Source organism: Anabrus simplex, chromosome 1 (assembly GCF_040414725.1).
Source record: "Anabrus simplex isolate iqAnaSimp1 chromosome 1, ASM4041472v1, whole genome shotgun sequence".
Lineage (NCBI taxonomy): Eukaryota > Metazoa > Arthropoda > Insecta > Orthoptera > Tettigoniidae > Anabrus > Anabrus simplex.
Genome location: NC_090265.1, coordinates 1,336,354,654 through 1,336,379,292, shown reverse-complemented (window position 1 = coordinate 1,336,379,292; position 24,639 = coordinate 1,336,354,654). Strand labels below are relative to the sequence as shown.

Below are 24,639 nucleotides of genomic sequence, written 5' to 3'. Positions count from 1 at the left end.
GATGGAATGGATATAGAAAGAGTAGAGTAGAGTAATTTTGTTACTTAGGAAGCATAGTAAGCCAGGATGGAGGTGCTTTTAGAGGTATGGTGTGTCGTATAAATAAAGCCAAAAGAGCTTTTGCACAGTTACGGCAAATATGGAGATCCCCTCACGTTCGCATAAAAACGAAGCTAAGGATATTCAACTAAAATGTTTATCGCTATTACTGTACGGAAGTGAGACCTCGAAAGTGACCAAAGACATTACCACAAGGTTGCAGACATTTATAAATCGTTGTTTGAGGTACATTATGAGAATATGGTGGTCAAAGACCATCTCAAAGAAAGACCTTTGGGAGGCCACAAGTAAAAGTCCCATACAGCAATAGATAATGAGAAGAAAATGGAGATTAATTGCGCACACCCTGAGGAGACCACGAGAAAGTATCCCAAGGCAGGCTTTGAACTGGAATCCAGAAGGTAGTCACAGGCAAGGCAGACCGAGGATTACCTGGAAGAGAATCATAGACAGAGAGAGAGAGCTGGAGTCAAAAAGATATGAAGGAAGGTAAAGGCATTGGCAGCAACAGAACAAACTGGGGATATTTCGTCGAGGCCTTGTGTTTCCCCTAGGAATTAGAGGAAATAAGTCAAGTAAACATTCTACGAGTAGTTACAAAATGATGACTGAACATAATGAAGGTGCTTGTGCGTGTGCGAGAGCAGTGGCGGCTGGTGCAGAAAATCAGATGTGTGCTGTAACCCATCCCCCGTCCAAAAATAACATATGCGGTGTTCAAGAGGTTCTCCACTGAGTTTTTCATACCGAACAAACACACAAACAACCCCAACACATGTACACATTCCTCATACAAAACTAATTAAACACACAATAACACTTTCAATCACAAAACATTCACGAATTCAGAAACACCTGGTGTGAGCACGCATAAACAGAACTACGCAACGTTATAAAAATCATTGAAATAAAAGCAGCAACGCCGTAATGCAACATTACATGTTACGTTGTTACAGTGAAATTTACGTCCGCCTCCGTAGTATAACGGTTAGTGTTATTAGCTGCCGTCCTCGGGGGCCCGGGTTCAGTTCCCGGTACTGCCAGAAATTTAAGAATGGCAGGAGGGCTGGTATGTGGTTAAAATGGTACATGCAACTCACCTCCATTGGGGGTGTGCCTGAAAAGAGCTGCACCACCTCGGGATGAGGACACGAGTTTACATAGCGAAATTTATAAACTAGACATAAACTAGTACATCGCAATATATTGTCCTTATTTTGACAACATAGAAAAGGACATCTTTTTTTATAGTTCATCGATTTACAAATGTGGCTATGGAATAGGCAAGTTTGGAGTATTAAAAGACCTGCAGCTCTTGGCTTTTCTACAGTATTCCGTTTTCCGTTTGCTTTGAGCGATCCACTCTTAAATACTACCGCTGAGTCACCTGCCACGTTCTCATTTCGATCTAATTGCTGGTGTGACCAGTGATCGAACGAAGACTCGCTGTCAAGTGATGTCTTGGCTGTTCTTTCCACAGCCTATCGAAGAAGATAGGCACGCATGCGCAAAAGGCGGAGTTCCTGCTTTCTGGCAAAAGGCTTAGAAATTCTCGCTGAGCCGCGCTGAGCTGTGATCTGCACAGCCAGCACCCGGCGTGCAGCGCACGACTAGTTATGTGGTTGTGAGGAGTGTTGAATGATTTGTTATTCTTCGGCTGGTGTCTTTTTCATCGCACTGTATTTGATTGTAGATAATATTTTAAAGTAATTTATTTTTCAAATAGACAATGTGCTGCAGCACTTCAGCACATAAGGTACGGCCGCCCCTGTGCGAGAGTGTCTTTATAATGACATGATACAAGTGTTGATATTCAGATTGCACACTGCAAAATCTTACCATCAAGGTCGACAGCTTTACAACGAATTGTGTGCTCAGTTTACAATCTGAAGTCCAACTTTCGAGGCTTCGTAGAAAATAGATTCAACAGATCTGTTAGTTTTACAATTATGTCCCTGTATGTTTCTTTAGTTTATTGTCAGATTCTGTATATTTTATTTTTGCAAGAATTCCATAGGGGAGGGTGGGCTCTAACCGCCAGTAACCCTCTACCTGGCAACGCCCCTGAAAGTAAGTCAATCCAGAATATCACCATTTCCAGGCTAGTAATATATTTTGTGCTTAAGTCATAGTAAGTATTGCCACAACATTTTTAGCAGATGTGGAACTTTCTTTCGTCAGATGTAGAATTAGATGAACTTCTCTCCGAGATATAAAAATAATGTACTGTTTTTTGTGCTCTTATATATTTAAGAGCTAGGCTGTGGGCACGTTTCCCACGGTATTCTCACATTAGCCACTGAGCGAACTATCGGAGTCGGCTTCCTCCTCACGAATAGTTCTTTTCTTTTTAGTGATTTAACGTCGCTCTAACAGATCGAAGGTATAGCCTCGGAATTTGCTTGATGTGAAGAATGGAAACCATCTTCAGGGCTGCCGACGGTAGGATTCGAACCCACTATCTCCCTAATGCAAGCTGACAGCTACGCGACTCTAACCGCACGGACTCGCTCGCTACAAGTAGTTCGAATTTTAATGAGGGTAGCACAAAATATTACTTCTCCAACAGTGGAATTACAGTAGCCTCATAATTAATCGATTGTCCACAGCGCAGGATAACAAGAAAACCAATGTGTCGATTGCTCTCACTTTGGGGAAAAAGAGAGGGCAACCACGGAAACGGCGTCACATAGAGCGATAATACAACACTGAAGTGTGCTAGGAACACAACAAGCAAGAAAAATCAATGTCTCCAGAGAACTACAACTCCGCTCCAAATTTAACAATTGTCGTGTCTTCTTAAGATCACTAGTTATTATTTATTTATTTATTTATTTATTTATTTATTTATTTATTTATTTATTTATTTATTTATTTATTTACCCTCCAGGGTTGGTTTTTCCCTCAGACTCAGTGAGGTATCCCACCTCTAGCGCCTCAAGAGCAGTGTCCTGGAGGGTCGGGGGATGAAACTGGGAAGGAGGACAAATACCTCGACCAGGCAGTCTGACCTGCTATGCTTAACAGGCGCATTGTGAAGGGATGGAAAGATTGGAAGGCATAGGCAAGGAAGACGGAAGGAAGCGGCAGTGGCCTTAAGTGCCATCCCAGCATTCGCCTGGAGGAGAAGTGGGAGACCACGGAAAATCACTTCAAGGATGGCTGTGGTAGGAATCGAACCCACCTCTATTCAGTTGACCTCCCGAGGTTGAGTGGATCCCGTTCCGTTTCGTGGCAGAGCCGGGAACCGAACCCAGACTTCCGTGGGTGGCAGCTAATAACGCTAACCACTACACCAAAGAGGTGGACTATTTATTTATTTATTTATTTATTTATTTATTTATTTATTTATTTATTTATTTATTTATTTATACGAACCCAGTTTAGAAAGCCAAGAATAACGGCCAAGAGGTTCGTCGTGCTGACCACTCGACACCTCGTAATCTGCAGGCCTTCGGGATGAGCAGCGGTCGCTTGGTAGGCCAAGGTCTTTCAAGGGCTGTAGTGCCATGGGGTTTGGTTTGGTTTATTTATACGAAACTGGAAAATGATCATTTCAAGTACTTAGGATGTGTTCTTCCAGGATGATAGTATACTAAGTCAAACAATCGAAGTGCAGCAAAGCTATTGAAGTGAGATCGCACTTACGATCGAAAGTATTGTTGAGTTATCAGGCCAAACTAGTTTTGCTTCGGTCTGTTTCCAGACTGACTTTTCTGTACGGGAGTAAAGGCTGGGTGGAATCAGGGCATCTTATTTATAAGTTAAAAGTAACAGACATGGAAGTAATGAGAATGATTGCCGGTACAAAGCAATAACTGGATTCACCTAAAGAATTCCTTTAAAATATTTTACGCCCCCTTCTTGATTTCTGCAATGCTGAGGTTATTGGCTGTAATAACAGGGATTTTAAAAAACTACTTAAGCATATGCAGACATTATATCTGCATAAAAAGTCCAGTTTACTAAAAAGGCAGCTCCAATACAAGACTTTCTATCCAAATACATATATTTGAATACGTCTTGTAAATATAGTAATGTACTTCATGAAATTCCGTTTCAGCACAGGCACAGCATATTTTGTTGAGATCATTTTAATGTGGTGGTAAGTCGATAACCGAACTCATGCGTTCAAATGAAGAGAACTTCAGAATCCATTCTGTGACCTCCCGGACAAAAGGCTCATCTTCTTGTCTAAGTTCCTCTCCTGGCTTACTTAATAGAAGAAGTTTACTGTTGAAAATTCTCTTTCAGACATTTTTAACATAGGATATGCTGTTAGCCAATTAATATATCGTATGAACTACCAGGGGAATTTGAAAGTGATAATTTGGAATAGATGTTTTTTGGGTGGCATGGGCATCTAGCCGGAGGTTTTTTTATTTTTTATTTTGGTTCGTTTGGGCCGCTTGAGGACCACGGATCTTATGCTTTAGCTGTGTTGCTGTTATTGTTGTTTCCGATGGTTGCCTCTTCTGGTGTTCCCTTTTCAGTAGATAGTACCGAATTCACTGAGAATAATAGTACTAGGTGTGAAACTGTAGCCTTAGATCAATACTATGAAACATTATTTATCACGCTCACCATCGATTTGGTAATGCGGAAGGCGCTAAATGGACTACGCGCTGGAATCTCGTGGAAAGACCACATGCAGTGCACTGACCCCGATTTTGCCGACAACGTCGCATTGCTGTCGGAAACCAGTATCTCTCTACAAGACATGGCTAACAGCTTAGACGCCGAGGCTGGAGAAGTTGTACTACGTATTATGTTGGTACAAGAAAAACCATATTGACTGGTAATCAGCGATCACCGTTGGGCAGCAGCCAGTCGAGCAACTGTGGGTGTAGATGTCTGCTACAGAATTGGCAAAACCTCAGCAGTCATTCATCACTTGCGATCCATCTGGTCCGCTTCAACAGTCAACAAAGAGACAAAACTCAACGTTTATGAAACATCCGTTATGCCAGCAGCGATCTTTGCCAATGAAATTTGGAAAATCACGGCGCAGTCAGCACGAAAACTCAATGTATTCCACTAACGTCGTCTATGCAAAATTTGAGGCGTCACTTGGCGCGATCGAGTCATCAATGAGGAAATATTGCTACAGAGTTGCTGCAGGATATTGCAAGATATTGCGGTGGAACGTCGAATGTATCTGGCAGGCCATATTCTTCGCTTACGAGGCAGCCGACACTCGAAGAACGCTATGCAATTGGAGCCACAACGATGCAGGTGGAAGCACGGCAGAACATGAAAAACACGGCGTCAAACTTTCAAAGAAGACCTACGAATAGTTAACATCAGGTGGGACGATATCGAAAACTGGGCTTCGAACAGGACTCCTTGATGGAAGCTTGCTGCCGTTTGCTCTTCGCGAATGATGATGATGGCTGTCGAGACCAGACCGCGTATAAGACATTCGAGCAATATTTACGTGAGTTGTGTTCCACCAGGACTGCATCAGTGCTTCGGATATATGTCATTCGCCCCCAGTGACAATCGCTACCAGCTTAAAATATGTGACGATCACCACCAGTCCATTAGCTGTTTACAACTGAGCGAGACTCACTGTCCGGCTCCCGCCCGGGAAATTCATTTCACTCTAAAAACTGCACTTGCCTGCTAGCCTTACTTCCTCTCATTTTCGCTCCGAGTGTCAGTGTTCTGGTCATATTTATTTAGTGCATTCTATTTGTGCTTGATATGGAAGTTTCAATGCACAGTCACTGTAAGCCATGCGCCCACCACCAAGGTTACTCGTAGAATATTAAAAGGACAAAAGAAGATGAAACTGTTATTTGTGCCTGTACAAAGAAGAGATCGGCACGTTGCCGAGGATCAATCAAGAGCCAACGTGGTGAAGTGCTGTCTTCAAGCGATCATCAATGTGGACCTCCTGACGACGCTCGCTTAGAAGTATTAAAAGCTCTCAATCAGGCGAAGAAGAGAACATGCGAGGAGGTCACGCCAGTTTCTAAAATACATACTGTGAACAAATGGGTAATCTCCACAACAACGGCTATGATTTCGTAACCGAAATACCGGCACATCAAGTTACGAAGAGGGCATTATATCGTCACAGAGCCAAATGGCAAGGTAATCAACGAGAACCGGAATCATCTGGAGAAGTCGTCCTGGAAAAGGAATTACTTGCCATGACAGATGGAAGTAGTTTTCTTTGAAAGACGACAACACTGGCGAGCGACTTATTATTTTTAGTGGAACTTTAGGAAAAGAAGCGTTGAGAAGTAAGCAAGAATTTCTTTATTGATAGAACTTTTAAGAGTTGCAGTAAACAATATTCGCAAATTTATACCATTCATGTAGACATTGGAAGCTCAGAAAACGGAACAAATATATATATATATATCCAATTATATTTGCTATCTTGCTAAACAAAAGAAAAGAAAGATATATTCGGCTTTTTCGCCTTCTCATTGAGGCCATACCAGAGTGGAATCCAGCGAGAGTGACGGTCGATTTTGGATCGGCAGCAATTTCGGCCATTAAAGTTGTATTTCCAGCAGTAGAGGTAAAAGGATGCTAATAGTATCTGGAGAAAAGTTCAAGATTTGGGACTTGCTTGTGAGTATATGAAGAACGAAAAGTGAGAATGATCATCCGCATGTGTGCTTCTTTAGCGTTTCTTCGACCTGAGGATGCTTCCGATGGTAGCCTGGAAATACATTCCAGAGTACCTGACAATGAAAAACTTTCTGAATTTTTGGACTCTTTCGTAGAAAGGTGGATGTAGAATGAAGAAGTTCCAGTCGAGATTTGGAGTTGTTACGGCAGGCGTCATCGATCCACGAACTACGTCAAGGGATGGTACAACAAAATTAACGCCGAACTTGGAAGACCAAATCCTCGAATCAAAGACCTCATCAAATGTTTAAAGAAAGAAGCTCTGCATGTGCGCTGGTAAGGGTCCAGCTCAATATGGAAGGTAAACGAAGAAGGACTGCTTACATCGCTCCAGATGACAGACTGGAAAGAATTTAAAATATTACGAAAGTGGTGATAATGTCGCTTGTTTGAAAACAATTTTCCATCTCCAAAAACTTTGAAGAGTTGCTATGAAATCCAGAAGGTTCAACTTTGATTGGCGGGAGTAAATATGTAAATAGTGCAAATAGAATCAGGGAGAAATATACATACAGCAAATGTCCATGCTTAAAACTGACGGAGCTTAATTTTAGCACAATGTAACTGACGAAGCCAATAGGTGATTTTAAACACGCCTATATAGAAAAGATATTGTGTGTAGCCAGTCCAAAGCCTGGATAAAGTGTGATGGGAGTCAGTTAGTCGTCCTAAACACAACTGACGGACACGCACAGTCAGTGTAGTACTTTGCTCGTACGTAGCTGGCCTCTCCCTGTGGGTAGGGGCGTAGGGGCCCCAAGGGGTCTGAACTTGGAAGCTTAGGATGGCGACCACGGGGCCCTTAACTGAGTCCTGGCATTGTTTCCATTTACTTGTACCAGGCTCCTCACTTTAATTTATCCTATCTGACCTCCTTTTGTAAACACTTGTTCTTTTCTGACTCGGAAGCTATTAGGTTGCGAGGGCTAGGGAGTCTTTCATTTTCACGTCCTACGTGGCCCTTGTCTTTCTTTTTATCTCTCTGATTAGTGCCTAGTTGTACTCCTCTTAAAACAATAATCACCATCACCATCACCCCCAGCGTAGCTGGCCTGCATAACACTGCTGGATTTTAATAGTAAAGAGAGGTGGTGGGGAAATCCCTCAGAAATACTCTTTAATGAGAACGGCCCTTTCTGGGGGCGATTTCCAAGGTGAAAAGCGTGACGGGACTGGGAGCGATTGTCACACATTTTGGGCTGGGAGCGATCGACACTCGGGGCGATTGACATGACACCAGTGCTTCATTTCGGTCTATATGTATTTACACTATAGCGTCAGCATCTGGCTCCCTGGCTGAATGGTTGTGACTACTCCTACCACTACTGTTACTGTTAATTTCCTTCACACAATACACTTCAAATTGATTGAGCACCAGTCGCTGTAATAAGCAACAAAATTCTCTTTGATTAGTTTTATATAGAGAATGGTTGCCTAGTTGTACTTCCTTTTAAAACAATAATCACAAACTCTTTCATTTCCACGCCCTACGTGGCCCTTTTATTATTCTCAAGGCGTGTTGTGATAAACTCACACGCCTGGCAATAGACAGGAATGTGGGCCAGGACAGCTGTAGATTGTGGTCGCATTTCCACAATTGAGAATTGTACGTGGAAATTGTATCAATTACTATTATTAAAAGGTAACTGAACTCATGACTATACTTTACATCAGATGAACTTGCATTACTTTAATTGAATAACATAAAAATACCCTATGAGATTTGTTGTTGTTACATACAAAGAAACCTGATCTAAATTTAAGAAGCTATTGGCATTTTACGTGAATTAAATTTGATATCACCGCTGATTTTCTTCTTCATGTTATTTATGCATAACATGTCTAATGCATACGTTATGTCTACAACCAACGCTGTTGAACTTCCTACTCCTGGAAAACCCGTCCGGTTTATAGTTGGAAACTGTAGTCGGTTATATCATCTTTTTGCGTACCTGGAGTTGATCTGCTTTCCCTGTCTGAGTGTAATGACCTCCATGAGATCACTTCCACTCATTTTCATTATCAGATATTGGAAGACGTTACTGAAGAACCTTTAATATTTTACCTCATTCACACCCGAATCGACCAACAAGAAGAGTGGCGCAGTGGAAGCATGCTGGGTCCATAACCCAGGGGGGCCGTGGATCGAAACCACGCTCTGCTACCATTTGTAATGGCTAGAATGTTACTTTTGATAAGTGAGGTGAAGCAACACGGTAGAGGTTTAAACCAAGATACCATATATAAATGCACATTTGAAAACGCAACTTGTGAAGGAGTATTACCTCTTTGAATAATATTTATTCCTTGTCAGGAGCTCAATACCAGAAGTTAGGAATCAATAATAAAAATTTTGTAAATCCATGAACTAGGGAAACGGCTGGGAATGGAGAGGTGGCCGTGATAAGTACAAGAAACAAAGAAAAAAAGAAAAACAAGAAGCTGAACAGGAAACGTAAACTCTAGTTTTACACGTCCTGATAGCTAATATAGAGACTGTTGATATAATATATACACAACAGTTCTATGCGATGTTAGATGTATTTACGTACGATTTAATTCTCAAACAAAGTTTGCGAATTACATAATATAATTCAGTAACGAATTCGAAGTACACTGACGACTGTTAACTGCATATATATATCGGTTAAGTTCGATATATACTGCCTATACATCTTGATGCAAGTGTAATGGACTAATATAACTTGGAAACAATTCTCTACCCATGGGTAAATAATGGAAATATCGAGCTCGATTATTATTATGACCTGAAGTTGTTTACATCTATTAGTATTAGAATTATTTATGTAGTTATGTACGGATTTTGTTTGGTATAAATCGCAGTCGTATTATTTGTGACGTTATGTCATGAAACATCTGCTGTGTGTATATTAATATGAGTTTATTTACTGTAAGAACACGTAATTAATAGTATATCATTTATTAATACCTTTATATATGATGAATAAATCCAATGCAATTTTGTGCAACACACAGTAATACTCCAGAACAACGTAGCCCTGGCAGTAGAGAGTTACAGAAAAATCCATTCATTGTAAAAAAGCTATTAGAGACTCTGGAAATTAGAGAAGAAGGAGAAGGAGAAGAAGACTGTAACACTTGCATGTCAGCCAACTACCAACACTTCAAACACTCGGCTAACAACTTCACTAAAAGTCTCGTTAAACAACTCCACTCAACCATCAAGACTGCTTCTTTATATACATTGCCTGGCCAGGCTTCTAGAAGAATATGACAAAACCTGCGTGTAGGATGCCATTTATAATTTGCTCTCAAACACAGGAGACAACAGAATAAGATTAGTTAAAGAAAGATAGGCTCTGCCTGCCGGAATGCGTCTAATTTAAACATCAAAACACTGTTCGGGTGATAGCGGGTTCGAACCCCATTGTCTGCAGCTCTACAGCATTTTCACACCAGGCAAATGCTGGACCTGCACCTTAGTCAAGGCCACGAACGCTTTCTTCCCCCTCCTAGCTCTTTGCTATCCCATCGTCGCCGTAAGATTTATCTGTGTTGGTGTGACGTAAAGCAACTTGCAGAAATAAAAAATCACAGTCAAGGTAACAGTTGGTCAGTTGTCCTTCTGTTTGCAGGACAGTGGGATGAGATAAATAACATTTGAGGGTCTTTAAATGGGACACCTCATTGATGATGATGATGATGATGATTTTTTAAAGGAGCTTAACATCTAGGTCATCGGCCCGACAGTTCTTTATCGTGGGCTTCCGTCACGTTAGGGAAGTCAAGCGAGACAATCTAGCATCTCTTAAATTCTGTAGACTAGCAACAACAACTATTATTATTATTATTATTATTATTATTATTATTATTATTATTATTATTATTATTATTCAGCTCCATGTAGTCATCGTCTTCGACTTCGCTCTTCATGGTCTCAGGTTCGATTTTCGGCCGGGTCGAGTGATTTTAATCGTAAACAGTTAATTCCCTGCTCAGCGACAGGCGTTTGTGTTGTCCCCAACATTCTTGCAACTCACACACCACATACAATATTATCATCCATCACACTAACACGCAGTTTCTTAAACACGGCCAACGCCACCCACCCTCGACGAAGGATCTCTTATAAGGGCTGCACCAATCTAACAATAGGCACATGATATTGTTATTATTGTTGTTGTTGTTATTATTATTATTATTATTATTATTATTATTAGTAGTAGTAGTAGTAGTAGTAGTAGTAGTATTTGTAGTAGTAGTAGTAGTAGTAGTAGTAGTAGTAGCGTCCGCCTCTGTGGTGTAGTGGTTAGTATGCCAGCCCCGGAGACCCGGGTTCAATTCCCGGCCGGCCACGAAATTTGAAAAGTGGTACGAGGGCTGGAACGGGGTCCACTCAGCCTCGGGAGGTCAACTGACTAGAGGGGTTTGATTCCCTCCTCAGCCATCCTCGAAGTTGTTTTCCGTGGTTTCCCTCTTCTCCTCCAGGCAAATTTCGGGATGGTACCTAACTTAAGGCCACGGCTGCTTCCTTCTCTATCCCTTCCTATCTTCCCATCCCCACACAAGGCCCATGTTCAGCATAGCAGCCTGTCCTTATCCCAATTACTTGGGGTTGGCACAGCATATAAATAAACCCCATTTTTACGGCCGAATGCCTTTCCAGACACCAACCGTATGTGGAGGAAATGATTGATTATTGTGCATTTCTGTGGTGGTGGGTGTTCTGTGTAAATGGAGATATTAAGACGGATACTAACATTTGTTCCCTCAGCAACTAACTACAGTACAAGTGGTTAGAATACTCCGGCTCGTCCAGGAAACGAACGCGGGCCATTTGAGCCGAAGGTCATTCGAAGCATTGATTCCAAGAACATACAGACATGATATTCGTAATTTAAAAATATTACATTAATATTAACTTTGAAACATATCCAGAAAATAATAAAACAAATGTTTGTTTATTTACCTTTGATATTATGCGAAATTCTAGTCCAGTTTTGCTAGATATAGCTATTTCCATATTTTGTATACATATAAATAAATAAATAAATAAATAAATAAATAAATAAATAAATAAATAAATAAATAAATAAATAAATAAATAAATAAAAGCCATTCGAAACGCATTGCAGTAAGCATGTTGATCTCCAACACAGGCACTTCCATAGGCAAATTATTTTGTGGCCTATAGCAATTCACTACAGTGTGGATGCAAGCAGATGCTAGGAAAGCAACAAACATAGATCCGATTTGAAAAGATAAGGATATTGGAAATTTCATTTTGGTTAACATGTATGGTGTAAAGGGCAGGCAAGCTCGAGCCAGATAGCGCATGTGGTTGCAAAACCGGGAGCACTGAAAATTTCCATTTGAAAATCAGAGAAGCATTAGAATAGCCAAGGATAGTGATATTTGATTTTCAGTGTAGTATTTGAACGAGCGAATCACAGCCAAGTATGTAAGTCAGGGGAGAGAAGTCAGTTGTACCACCATTCTTTTGGTATCCAGAAAAATGGAATTATCTCTATAATTGAGGTTTTATTAGTGAAGATGAAGGATGATTAATGTCTATAAATTCGATGGAAGGTTATTTGTCTACTTGGTGAAGTTGAATATGTGTTATTTTGCTTATTTTGGAAATTTATGATGAACTGAACGGGGGTAATCCCTAGGCTGCTGCTGAGGAGAAGCCACGCCACCCCAAGACACTCTTACGGTGGAACATGAATGGTGGAGACGTGTTATAAATTTACTCCGGGGAAAACGTGTACTACAACTAACATCTTCTGTGTCTCGAAATCGTCTCCAAAGCATGGAAATGACACTTTGTGGCACATTCAAGGATACGGCGACTTTCGTCCGTGTCTGGCCTGCTTCCAGTATTCTACCCTAACAAACGGGGTCCATATGACGTTGTTGTGTCATTATGTTGTCATGTTCACCACGGAGCTTAACTCCGCACTCTATTACTGGGAAAACACGACTGAGGGAATATGGGGCGCAGGCACTGGCTGTGTTTACATTGCGGTTACGCCGCTAGTCAAAGCAGGGGACACTCCTTTCCTATACAGAGAGAACACGTAAGGTTGGTAGGTGCATATGTCGTGCGATTTGCGGTCTATTTCCTATGTTCCTGCTTACTCGTAACTTAACTTTTGGACACTAGTGTAATAAAAGAAATGGCGGAGAGCTTTTTCCAGTCCTTGTATAAAGAAGAGTCGCCCAATATCATAAATCACCAACACCCATTCTTTGATGGTATAAGAGGAAGAATTCACCATTCAGCACAGGGAACAAGAAACTTTGACCCAAGATATCACCTTAGTAGAAATTCAGCAGGCAATACTACAAAGTGCACCGAACAAATCTCCTGGTTCCGATGGTCTAGGAAGTGCCTTTTACATGATATATTGGTCTATCATTAGAGATGAAATCGTACATTTCGGAAATGGAAGAATGATTGGAATGGGGGTTGAGAGATTGGGCTTCGAGTGCTCCCAGATATGCCCACTGTCCTATTTTAAGGACAGAAGACATACCCATCATCTTTAACTACTGCCTAAGCCGTCAGGCAAAAATTGGTGCTAATTGTTGTGTTGGTAGCACACTAAAGATATAAACTGTCATTTGTTTTGGTTTCAAGCAGTTTAAAGAAGTTTCTGTACATTGTTAATAGCTTTATAACAACCAGACTTTAGCATCATGGAAAAGCTCGTGCCCCGGAAGAATGAAAGGTAAGTTACGCAGTACCTTTTGTTGATATTTATAATCCAATTGGTGTGATATGTTGGTCAAGGTACAAGTAATGAATATATGAACTCTCCATTCTTGGTGGCGAATAATTGACTATATTATTCTTATTTATATTTGAGTGTCCTCTTTATAGGACAGTGGGCATAAGAGGTACTATTACATAGTTTGTTTCTCCTCTATTCCAGCTTGTCTCTGAACGAGATTTTGTCAATTCTGGAGGAAGAACCAGACTGCAATGTGGCATCTGTTACTGTGTTACCACCTAGTTCCATGAATCACATCGTTACTGATGAGGAATACGGTGAAGAGGACAATTTGAACGTGAATCATCTTCCTGATCACAGTTACATGCTGATGCTGAAATGATGTACCATGAACAAGACGGTGTAGTAGATGAAGAAGTTGTATATAAAACATCCAACTGCAACATTACTGAGGAAAACTACCTGAAATTGACCGTGTCTTCTAAAACTGCATACGTGTGGACAAAACATGACTTGGAAACTGAAAAGGCAAAAATGTTTAGTCGTCCATCGCCGCTAGAAAATGCTGATTCCAGATATGACCACGTAGATCACATGATTGAATCCCAAGGGAAGCAAACATGGTATGCGACAAAAAAGAGTCTATGAGGTGCAAAAAGTGTAGCATAACGCTACATGTGAAGTGTTTTGAGAAGTACCACCATGCCGTGTGGATGCACCAACGTCCTTTGAAGTCTTACATTTTACTGTTTACTCTAACAATTCATTCTGTAATAAGACTACTTGTATTAGACTGGAATTAAGAATAATATAACATTAGAATGACATACACATTTTTCTTGTTATCATACCCCGTTTGCCCACTGTCATTTTTATAGGACACCCCCTCCTGTCCATGCAACGTACTTGGTCCTGAAATACTTAACATTGGGAATCATAACACAACCCACAGGTCAGTTATATACCATTAATCTTCAAATTCAAGCAAAAAATTTTTTTGGGCAGATCTGGGTTAATATCACGGAGCTAGAATAAAACAAAATGTCATCGCCTTTAATGTGCTAAGTCGCTAAAACTTCTCAACAACAGAGATTTCCTTGCCTGCTGTAGGGGTATGCTACTGATGCCCGCTAGATGGAATTACTGGTGCAAATATGCGAAAGCTAACGATAGCAACGGCAGCTATTTTTACATCACTGCATTACACAATTTGCTTTACGTCGCACCGACACAGATAACTATTATGGTGACGATGGGTCAGGACAGGCCTAGGAGTGGGAAGGAAGCAGCCGTGGTCTTTTTTAAGGTACAGCCCCAGCATGTGTCTAGCGTGAAAGTGGGAAACCATAGAAAACCATCTTCAGGGCTGCTGACAGAGGGGTTCGAACCCACTATCTCCCGAAAGCGAGCTCACAGCTGTGCGCCCCTGAACGGCCAACTCCGCCGGTCATCAGTAAATTTAAGTTCCTTCAGATAGAGATGGCCTTCGTCCACCATAGTTAGGTTTTAGTCAAAGCACGAAAATAATATTTTGAAACACATGCCTTTGAAATTTTACAGCTCAGTTATGGATCGTATAACTTCATTTAAAATCTACTGTTAAAATTCATGTTAATCAAATTTACACGAATCGATGTTGAGTTGCGTACAGATAGGCAGACAGACAGACAGATAAACAGGCATAAATTGAACTGAAACACTTTTGCACAAGTCTACGCGCGAATCTGTGCAATTATTCGTAGTTTCTGAAGCTACTGCAAGACGAGTCTGAGAAACAGACGAAATATGAAGGAAAATTTTTGACTATATAGACATTATTATTAATTTATTTGCATACATATGTAATCACTTGTTTTCTACCTAGGTATTTGTTATTAATGTAATATGCCATGAGCCTTCATCTTGAAATGGCGTGGATCCTATCCCTAAGATGAGGAAAAATTCCACTTGCTGTCAAGCATTAAACTCATAGTTTCTTCATCTCTACGCAATTTCTTCGACGTCAGCTATAGAATGCACGCAGCCAAGATTCACATCACCTCTAAAGCAGCGTAATAACATTTTGTACTTTCCGTAAAGGAGAGCAGGGAATTCTGCCAATTTGAATTTCACTGGCATGTTTTCCATTTTGTATGTGCCCTGTTAACAAAAAATGAAATATGTGAGTGATCAGGTAACACAAGCATAGGGATGGTTGTTAAAATATATATATATATATTTTTTATCAGCATTGTACTATACCGCTGGAAATGGGCATGTTGGATGGCGTCCAAGTGAGGTGTAGAATAATTCAGAGATCTCGGAAGCTTTAACGAACATCTCTGAGCAGTATTTCTTCCATTCGTATACGTGGGCATTGGATCCCCAACCTCCATTTCCCCACTTTTCTGCCGAGAAGGTGCACTGAAATAATAATAATAATAATAATAATAATAATAATAATAATAATAATAATAATAATAATAATAATAACAACAACACACTGAGAACCTCGAAAATTAGGAGTATCGAAAACGATTGACTTGTTTGGAAGTTAGAATCGCTACTTCTTTTCTTTCTTTCTTTCTTTCTTTCTTTCTTTGTTTTTTTCTTTCCTCCTTCCTTCGCCATCATATTTCGTGTTACATAATTCAATACTTTAACCTTTAAATACGCAATGCATTCTTTGAAATATTGTATTTTTTCATTCCAAGAGTAATGCATATTCATCAGATGGGATACATCTTCATTATAGTCCGTTGTGCCTTTCAGCGTTCAGTCTGCAAACCTCTGTGAATTTACAAAAAAGCCGCCACAATCCTCTGTTTGTAACTAGTTCTGTAGCATCTTTTATCCTGTACCTGTTATCTTTAAATCATTAGAAGCTGAGTCTAACCATCGTCGGTCCCCTCTACTTATCTTACCAAGTCCATTATTTTCCTAGGTAACCTATGCTCCACCGGACGAGCTGGCCGTGCGGCCACGGCCGCTTCCTTGTCACTTCTAGCCCTTTCCTTTCCCATTGTCGCCGTAAGTCCTACCTGTGTCGGTGCGACGTAAAGCAGCTAGCAAAAAAAAAAAAAATAACCTATCGTCCTCCGTCCACCTCACATGACTCCGCCACCTAAGCCGCTTTACGTGTACAGCTTGATTAAATAGTTCGTTCATAACTTAGCCTTTTTCTCCTCATTCCGATTACCCTTCTGCCAATGTTTCCACCTGTTTTCACCGGCGATTATTCTCGCTACTTTCATATCTGTTTCTTCTAAGGTATGAATAAGATGTCCTGAGTCTACGCAGTTTTCACTCCCGTAATGCGAAGTTGGTCTGAAACCAGACCGGTGTAAAGATAGTTTCGTTCAGGATCTAACTTCCTTCCAGGGACGTATCCACAGGGTGTGGAAATGGGGGAAATCCCCCTCCCGAAATGGTCAGACGAAACAACGAAAAGTTTACAATTTACAGAAATTTAACAAAATAAAAAAAGAGGTTCAGTGTCTAGGGTGGCATGATAATTTACAAGAAACCACTGTGAGTTGGAATGAATGTACAATTTCCACAGCAGCAGGACACATGTGGCGTCACAATGGGCTCGCCTGTAGCAGATTCAGTTTAAATGGCACCGACAACTTGATCTTGAGGAGGAGCGGTGATAGAGAGAGGGGAGCGAGAGTGATAGACAGAGAGAGTAAATGTTCAAAACACCTCCCCCCCCCCCCCCAGTGGGAGAGCCCGTCGAATCTCCCGACCCAAAGTCTCACGCTCCAGGACACTGCCCTTAAGGCGGTAGAGGTTCGCTCCCTCGCTGGGCCCGAGGGAAAAACCAACCCCGGAGGGCAAACGGACTGAGAAAGAAAGAAAGAAAGAATGTCACCCCAACCTAAGAGTCGTAGCAAGATAACGCCATAATTAGCTGTGCTGTATGATTCTGGTTCCTCCATTTGGGTGAAAATGCATGTACTGAAATGTACGAATCTATTTTTGAGTTTTTTGATACCATTACCTGTCATTATTACCATTGCCCCATTGCAGCCCATAAAATGGTAAGCATAAATTGCTAATTTCTAATTAACGGCATTGTTTTCTAAGCCATTGGCAGTTTGTCTTTGCGCTGAGTTTTGCATAACCTAGTGGTTCACCAGCCTCTTGCGATTTACTTTGATGCATCCCGCAGCGTTTACTATAATTCTGAAATATATCGGTTCCTCTCCCTAAACCGTGGTAATATAACGAGATTTTTGTTTACGGACTAAAAAGTAACAGGAATCGTGAGTGCCACTGTTCATTCATTGTGAGTACCCCGAATGAATCCGCAAAACGAGCACAGATACTAAGAATATATACCTTAGGGGTGCACACACAGACCAAGAACAGGTGATGTATAATATGGAAACTGCATACTACGTGCCAAGCTTCACAATCACCCAAGTGGCAGCGGTGGGGTAGGATTTGTGATAGTGAACCGTGCTCGAGGGTACGAATTCTGCAAACATTACTAGACGAATTAGTTTGAGTGGCATCTCTACAAGTAGGAAAGGTCATAATATGAAGATAAAGTTGGAATTCAAGAGGACAAATTGGGGCATTTATAGGAAGAGGAGTTAGGGATTGGAATAACTTACCGAGGGAGATGTTCAACAAATTTCCAATTTCTTTGAAATAATTTAAGAAAAGGCCAGGAAAACGACATATAGGGAATCTGCCACCTGGGCGACTGCCCTAAATCCAGATCAGGATTGATTGATTGATTGATTGATTGATTGATTGATTGATTGATTGATTGATTGATTGATTGATTGATTGATTGATTGATTGATTGATTGATTGATTGATTGATTGATTGATTGATTGATTGATTGATTGATTGATTGATTGATTGATTGATTGATTGATTGATTGATTGATTGATTGATTGATTGATTGATTGATTGATTGATTGATTGATTGAAATTCCTATTTTACAGCCTGTTAACTGGGATGTGGCATGGTTGCGTACTTAACAGTCTCCACAGAATGATTTATTTGGCCCTGAAAATCGCCATTGGTATGGTGGCATATGGTATGGAACTGGTTTGGAAGAGTTTAAGAAACATGTGACAGAATTTCAGTAGTCTCATAGAAAAATCCAAGGGCGTAAGATCTGGCGATCTGGCGGGCTAGGACACAGGTCCTCCCATTCCTATCCATTTATCAGGATACGTCGCACTGAGATAGTTCCGGACGACCACCGATATTCTTGATACAGGTCATGCCTGTCATGCATTCTGTCTAGTTCCTCCATAGTTGAGTAACATATCCACATACTCGTCACTGAATTACAACAAAGTGTGCCACACCTAGTGGTCTTACTATTTTATTCCTCAAATGGTCTTTTTATTCTATTCCTTGATATCGATATCATACAGTATGTTTGTTATATGAATATGGTAACTGTTCTCTGACTTCTACTTCCTCCCGGCTATGACAGATGGCACCTCATGCCATTACGAATTTCCAAAGCATTTCTTTCTAACCTAACTTCGCTTTTTATGATCTCAATGAGAAAAGAATGGAAGCCTTGGTTAAAAAGATGGAGATACAGAGCTATGAAAGTGTTCCGTATAATTTAAATGGTACTTTAAAAAGATTTATACTGTTCCATATGTGGCTCTCTGCTTTGAGTCAGAACCTGTTAATATGTGTGGATACTTATTCGAGGTGTTTAATTATTTTACTACTTCCCTTGGCTTGCCACAGCTATGCTACGCTAGTGTTCCTTGTGATCCCGGTTTTGTTCTTTGCTCTTCACTTTTATTGTGGCGGATTAATTTTCACTTTTCCCCTTATTTTATAATTTACTTGATATATATATATTTGTTTCTACGTAGGGACAAAAACAAAAAAACATAACACTGACCCGTTCTGATAGAGATGTGTGTGATGTTATTTGATTATGATGATTTTTCATTAGAGACCTGTTTCTTTCTCTCCTACTGCGACGTCTTACTTGAGCTCATGTTGAGATGTGTATTTAAAACGCTAGTCCAATACAATTCATGTTCGCTACCAGGGGCGATATGAATATGTCAACAGCGTATTTGTGGTTTGATTGTTGTAATGACTAGGTGATCCTTGCCCTGTATTGCGACCACCCTGATTATTTGATCTGGACTCTCAGATCTAGCTCATGATCCTTTCACTCACACTTCTCATGCTACTGCGGTGTTTCTTGATTCCGCATTTTATGTTGGCTTGCGCATCTGGTCTCTACGTGTGCATGTGAAGATGCGTTGTATGAATGTAGGGTCTGTGCTACTATTTGTACCTTATGGATGTTACCTTCAGTTTTACTGTTATGGTTGTTTATTCGATTACCTTGTCTCAGCTCCTGGCTGGTTTAACCGTTTTATTTTTATATTTCGGGATCTTATTCTATGTCTTACATATCATCTTTGACTATGTTTATTTCACCTCTGTAGCTATGGCAAAGCCCCATTTTCTTCTTCCCTATAACCTTTTTGTGTTTTGTGATTATTCTTTTTGGCTGAAGTGCTTCTACGTCATTTTAAATTCTGAGAGAGGCTACTCTTTGGAGATTGATGATGTCTTGAGGATTGAAGTTTGGCCTCATTTTGTTATGGGGCGGTTGCACTTACTTTTTGGGTGTAAATGCCGATATGTACAATATATATGTATATTATTAATCATAATATTATAATATATATATATATATATATTATATTCTTTGATTGAGGTTCCACTTTCGCGAAAGAAATGGTTTGTGACAAATTCAGAGTAGCATTCATTGGTATTGTCTGAATATATTGATATTATCCTTCCCTATGTACCTATATAAATGAGATAAGAATAAATTGATGAGATTATTTCTGAGGAAGTAAAAGACTCCTATGCATTTTAAAAGAAAATAGCCTCCAAAATATGTTTGTGAGTAACATTTTTCCTTATGTATCCCTTTTTCTGTTACGTGCCCATTTCATATCTGCTTCGGCCAATTTTATGATAACAAACCCTAATCTATTTTAACTTATTTCTGTCTTGGGTTCTTGCCTTTTATGCTTTACTCATTTGTATAAGAGGTCCGGGTTCAGTTCCTGGCTGTCTTTCGCCAGTTTTGACCAGTCCACAACTAGTGACCTGGTTAGCAAAGGGTCGTGGGTGGACAAGGCAGTGTCCCGCTCCATGACTAAATGGTTAGCGTGCAGGCTTTTGGTCGTGAGGGCTGGGTTCGATTCTCGGCCGGGTCGGGGATTTTAACCTTATTTGGTCAATTCCAATGGCTTGGGGGCTGGGTGTGCGTGTGACGTATTCAGCATTAGAAATCATCCTCAGTAGGGCCCTCATCTTCACAGACATGCAGGTCGCCTAATAAGCCGTCTACGACAAAAAGACCCGCACCAGGTCATACGCCATTAAATTAAATCACAAGGCAGTGAATAAGCTTTGTGTTGGTGTTGTGTTGTGTTGTTACTAACCTCAAAGTTTGCCCGTGTTCTAGTCACAGACCATTACCTCTTCATCAACAAGTAGAATTCCAGATTTACATTTAATTAAGGTTATCCACCAGTGGACTGTCCTATCGAATATTGGAACATCTTCCGAATGGATCCTTAATCGAACCAAATCGACTATCAGTTGCTTTGAATAGGTTGTGAAAGTTATTTGAAAGCATAGTGTTTATTACAAGTTAACAGCAATTGTCACAATCAAAAATAAATATCCACCATGTATTGTCATCTCGTGACACTCTTAAGTTACAGAGGAATTCCTAATGCTGAAACATGCATCACCCCAAACAGATGTTCAGAATGAGCCAACAACACTTGATCCGATGGGATCTTACGTTACATCGTTCTGAAGGAACTAAACTGCGAAATGCAGGAAAACATTAACCAACTTTCCGGTTATGAAAGAGTTACGTCGTTAAATTCGTTCAAATACAAGTCCACAATATAAAACAAACAACAGGAAATCTTCCCAATTTTCTATAACTACAATTACAAATCTGTCTGCCTAAACTTGTCCCATTAAACCAAACTACAAGTGATCGGTAGATCAACATCTCATATTAACAGCTGACGAATCGAAACCGGAAAAATTGCGAGAAGTTATTGTGAGATGATTATATAGTTTTTGGTCATGGGAACGCTTGTATTTTGAAAGTTTCAAGCAAGAAGAAAATGGATTGTAATGGAAATAAAATATTATGAGAATAATACGATAATGCTAAAGGCAGAGTAAGCGATGTTTTCGTCTCATAAAATACAGAATAGAATTCAATTTACAATAATTAACTATTATCTTGACCGTGTGTCAGAACGTATTTTGTTCGTGAGGTCGGCTATCACAAAAGGCACTTCGCTGGTATCAAATAGAACTGTCACCTAGACTAAACTGCCGTTACCTACAGTCTTACATAAAATAGTAATCATAGGAGAACATCAACATGTACTTAAAATAGGCGTTACAACGCACTCGCTTGGATTTGACAACCCTTACATTCTTCAATCGTTCTGGATTGCTATTGGAAACCGCATCTCTTCTACAGTCTGTCTCAGAAATGTTACAAATCAACTTATACACCATGTCACAAATTCCTCTTCATCGAACTACAGGGCCTCTTATTCTCGACGTTCTGCTTATTCTACATCACTCATAAAATACATTTTGTTTATGTATTTACATGGGGCTGCCTGGCCGAGGCGGTAAAGAGGTGTTCGGTTCGCCCGGAAGGACGTGGATTCGAATCCCTGTCAGGAAGTCGTAAAATGCAAGAAACGAGATTTCCACTTCCGGAGGTGCACATGGCCCTGAGGTTCACTCAGCCTACACCAAAATGAGTACCAGGTTAATTCCTGGTGGCAAAGGCGGCCGGGCGTAGAGCGAACCGCTCTACCCCATCAAGTGCCGAGGTTACGGATTGTGGAAGCCTTTACTTTCCACCCCTCCAAGGGCCTTCATGGCCTGTACGGAGATGACTTTGCTTTATGTATTTACAAGTGTTACGGGGAAAGCTTTTGAGTCGTTCATTTATTTGTGTAGCGTTGATTAGTATGCTGATTTTTATGTACATGTTAATGAAGCGTGTGTGCGTGGATAATATTTTAATATAATATTGTTAGTTGATTTCAGTACAAGGTAGGGGGAGTTATTTTAGGTATATAATCTAGTTGCATTTCCCACCCTTTTAGTAATTTTCGGGTAGTTATATAAGTCCCAAACCAGATGGACCTAAACACAGCCTCAATGTACCCGCCCTAGAGGAAGAAGTTTTTTTGTTTTTTGTTTTTGTTAGAGGCTGTACGTCGCACCGACACAGGTCTTATGGCGACGATGGGATAGGAAAGGCCTAGGAGTTGGAAGGAAGCGGCCGTGGCCTTAATTAAGGTACAGCCCCAGCATTTGCCTGGTGTGAAAATGGGAAACCACGGAAAACCATTTTCAGGGCTACCGATAGTGGGATTCGAACCTACTATCTCCCGGATGCAAGCTCACAGCCGCGCGCCTCGATGCGCACGGCCAACTCGCCCGGTAGAGGAAGAAGTTGTTATCATGCGTAATTAAAATTAAATTCGATGGCACCCAAATTTACGGATGTTATTATTATTATTATTATTATTATTATTATTATTATTATTATTATTATTATTATTATTATCCACCTCTGTGGTGTAATGGTTAGCGTGATTAGCTGCCACCCCCGGAGGCCCCGGTTCGATTCCCGTCTCTGCCACGAAAATTTGAAAAGTGGTACGAGGGCCACTCAGCCTCGGAGGTCAACTGAGTAGACGGGGTCGATTCCCACCTCAGCCATTCTCGAAGTTGTTTTCCGTGGTCTCACACTTCTCCTCCAGACAAATGCCGGGATGGTACTTAAGGGCACGGCCGCCTTCTTCCTTTTTCCTTGTCTATCCCTTCCGAACTTCCCATCCACCCGCCTCCCAGATGGCCCCTTTTCGGCATAGCAGATGAGTCCGCTTGGGCTAGGTACTGGTCCTCCACCCCAGCTGTATCCCTCGACCCAATGTCTCACGCTCCAGGACACTGCTCTTGAGGTGGTAGAGGTGGTATCCCTCGCTGAGTTCGACGGGAAAACCAACCATGGGGGGTAACCGGATTAAAATTATTATCATTATTATTATTATTATTATTATTATTATTATTATTCCCGCCTTCGTGGTGTAACGGTTAACAATATTAGCTGCCGTCCACGGAGGCCCAGTTTCGATTCTCGGTACTGCCAGAAATGTAAGAATGGCAGGAGGGCTGGTATGTGATTAAAATGGTAGATGCAGATCACCTCCCTTGGAGGTGTGTTTGAAAGGAGCCGCACCATCTCGGGATGAGGACACGAGTTTATTTCTTCTTCTTATTATTATTATTTCTTCGCTATGCTCGACTAAGAAGGCAGATTGAACTTATTCATTTGATATCATTGCTTTTTCTTCTCCTGAAATCTCTTCATCTCTCGCTGTGGCTTTTCTTGCGATCTTCTGACCAGGTTTTGTTGGTGGTAGTGCTTTGATGGCCTACAAACCGGTGATTTCCGACTAATTTTCTGTCTAATACAATGCCATTTGTGATGCCTATTCCGTGAAAATCTTTTCTGATTTCGAGCAGTCAATTGTTTTTTACTTTCATTGATTGGGCAAGGTTCAGAAATTTTTGTTAATCTCTGATTACTCATTCTGAGAATATGTGCGCAAAATTTCAAAAGACTTTGCCTACATGTGTCTGAGATTTTCTATGAGTATTGGTATAAGACATTAAATTTCCTGATCCTCCAGATTCCCCCGCAAAGATCGGTCCAAAAAAAATTCCTTAAGATGATTCTTTCTTTGCTATTCTACATCTTTAATAAAAGATCTGCCCGCAATGGTTAGTGTTTCAGATGCATATATTGCTTCAGGCTTGATTAAAGTGTTGTAATACCTTAATTTTGCATTTTGGTGTATGGATTTTTGTATTATACCCGTTCCAAGTGAGTCTGTACTTCACAACATTGGAATTGGTATTGATGCCGTGGAATGTGAGAAAAGATGAGGAAACTGGAGACGTCAGATCTTCTTTGGAGAAGATAACTTACCTACACAAGCTAGATAAGATTATTGACAAAGCTACAAACAAGCTAAAGGTTGTAAATACGAATTATTGACAAAGCTAAAACATGCTTCTACATGTAAATTCTGTACAGAATGTTGTCAAAGTTAAACTCCAGTTTATTTTGAACATT

At 40.5% G+C, this 24,639-nt stretch overlaps 1 protein-coding gene across 1 annotated transcript in view; it reads right to left on the bottom strand.

The window, feature by feature from the left end:
- LOC136858871 (uncharacterized) overlaps window positions 1-24,639 on the bottom strand; it is a 58,033-nt gene that overhangs the window by 13,984 nt on the left and 19,410 nt on the right. The window lies entirely within an intron of this gene.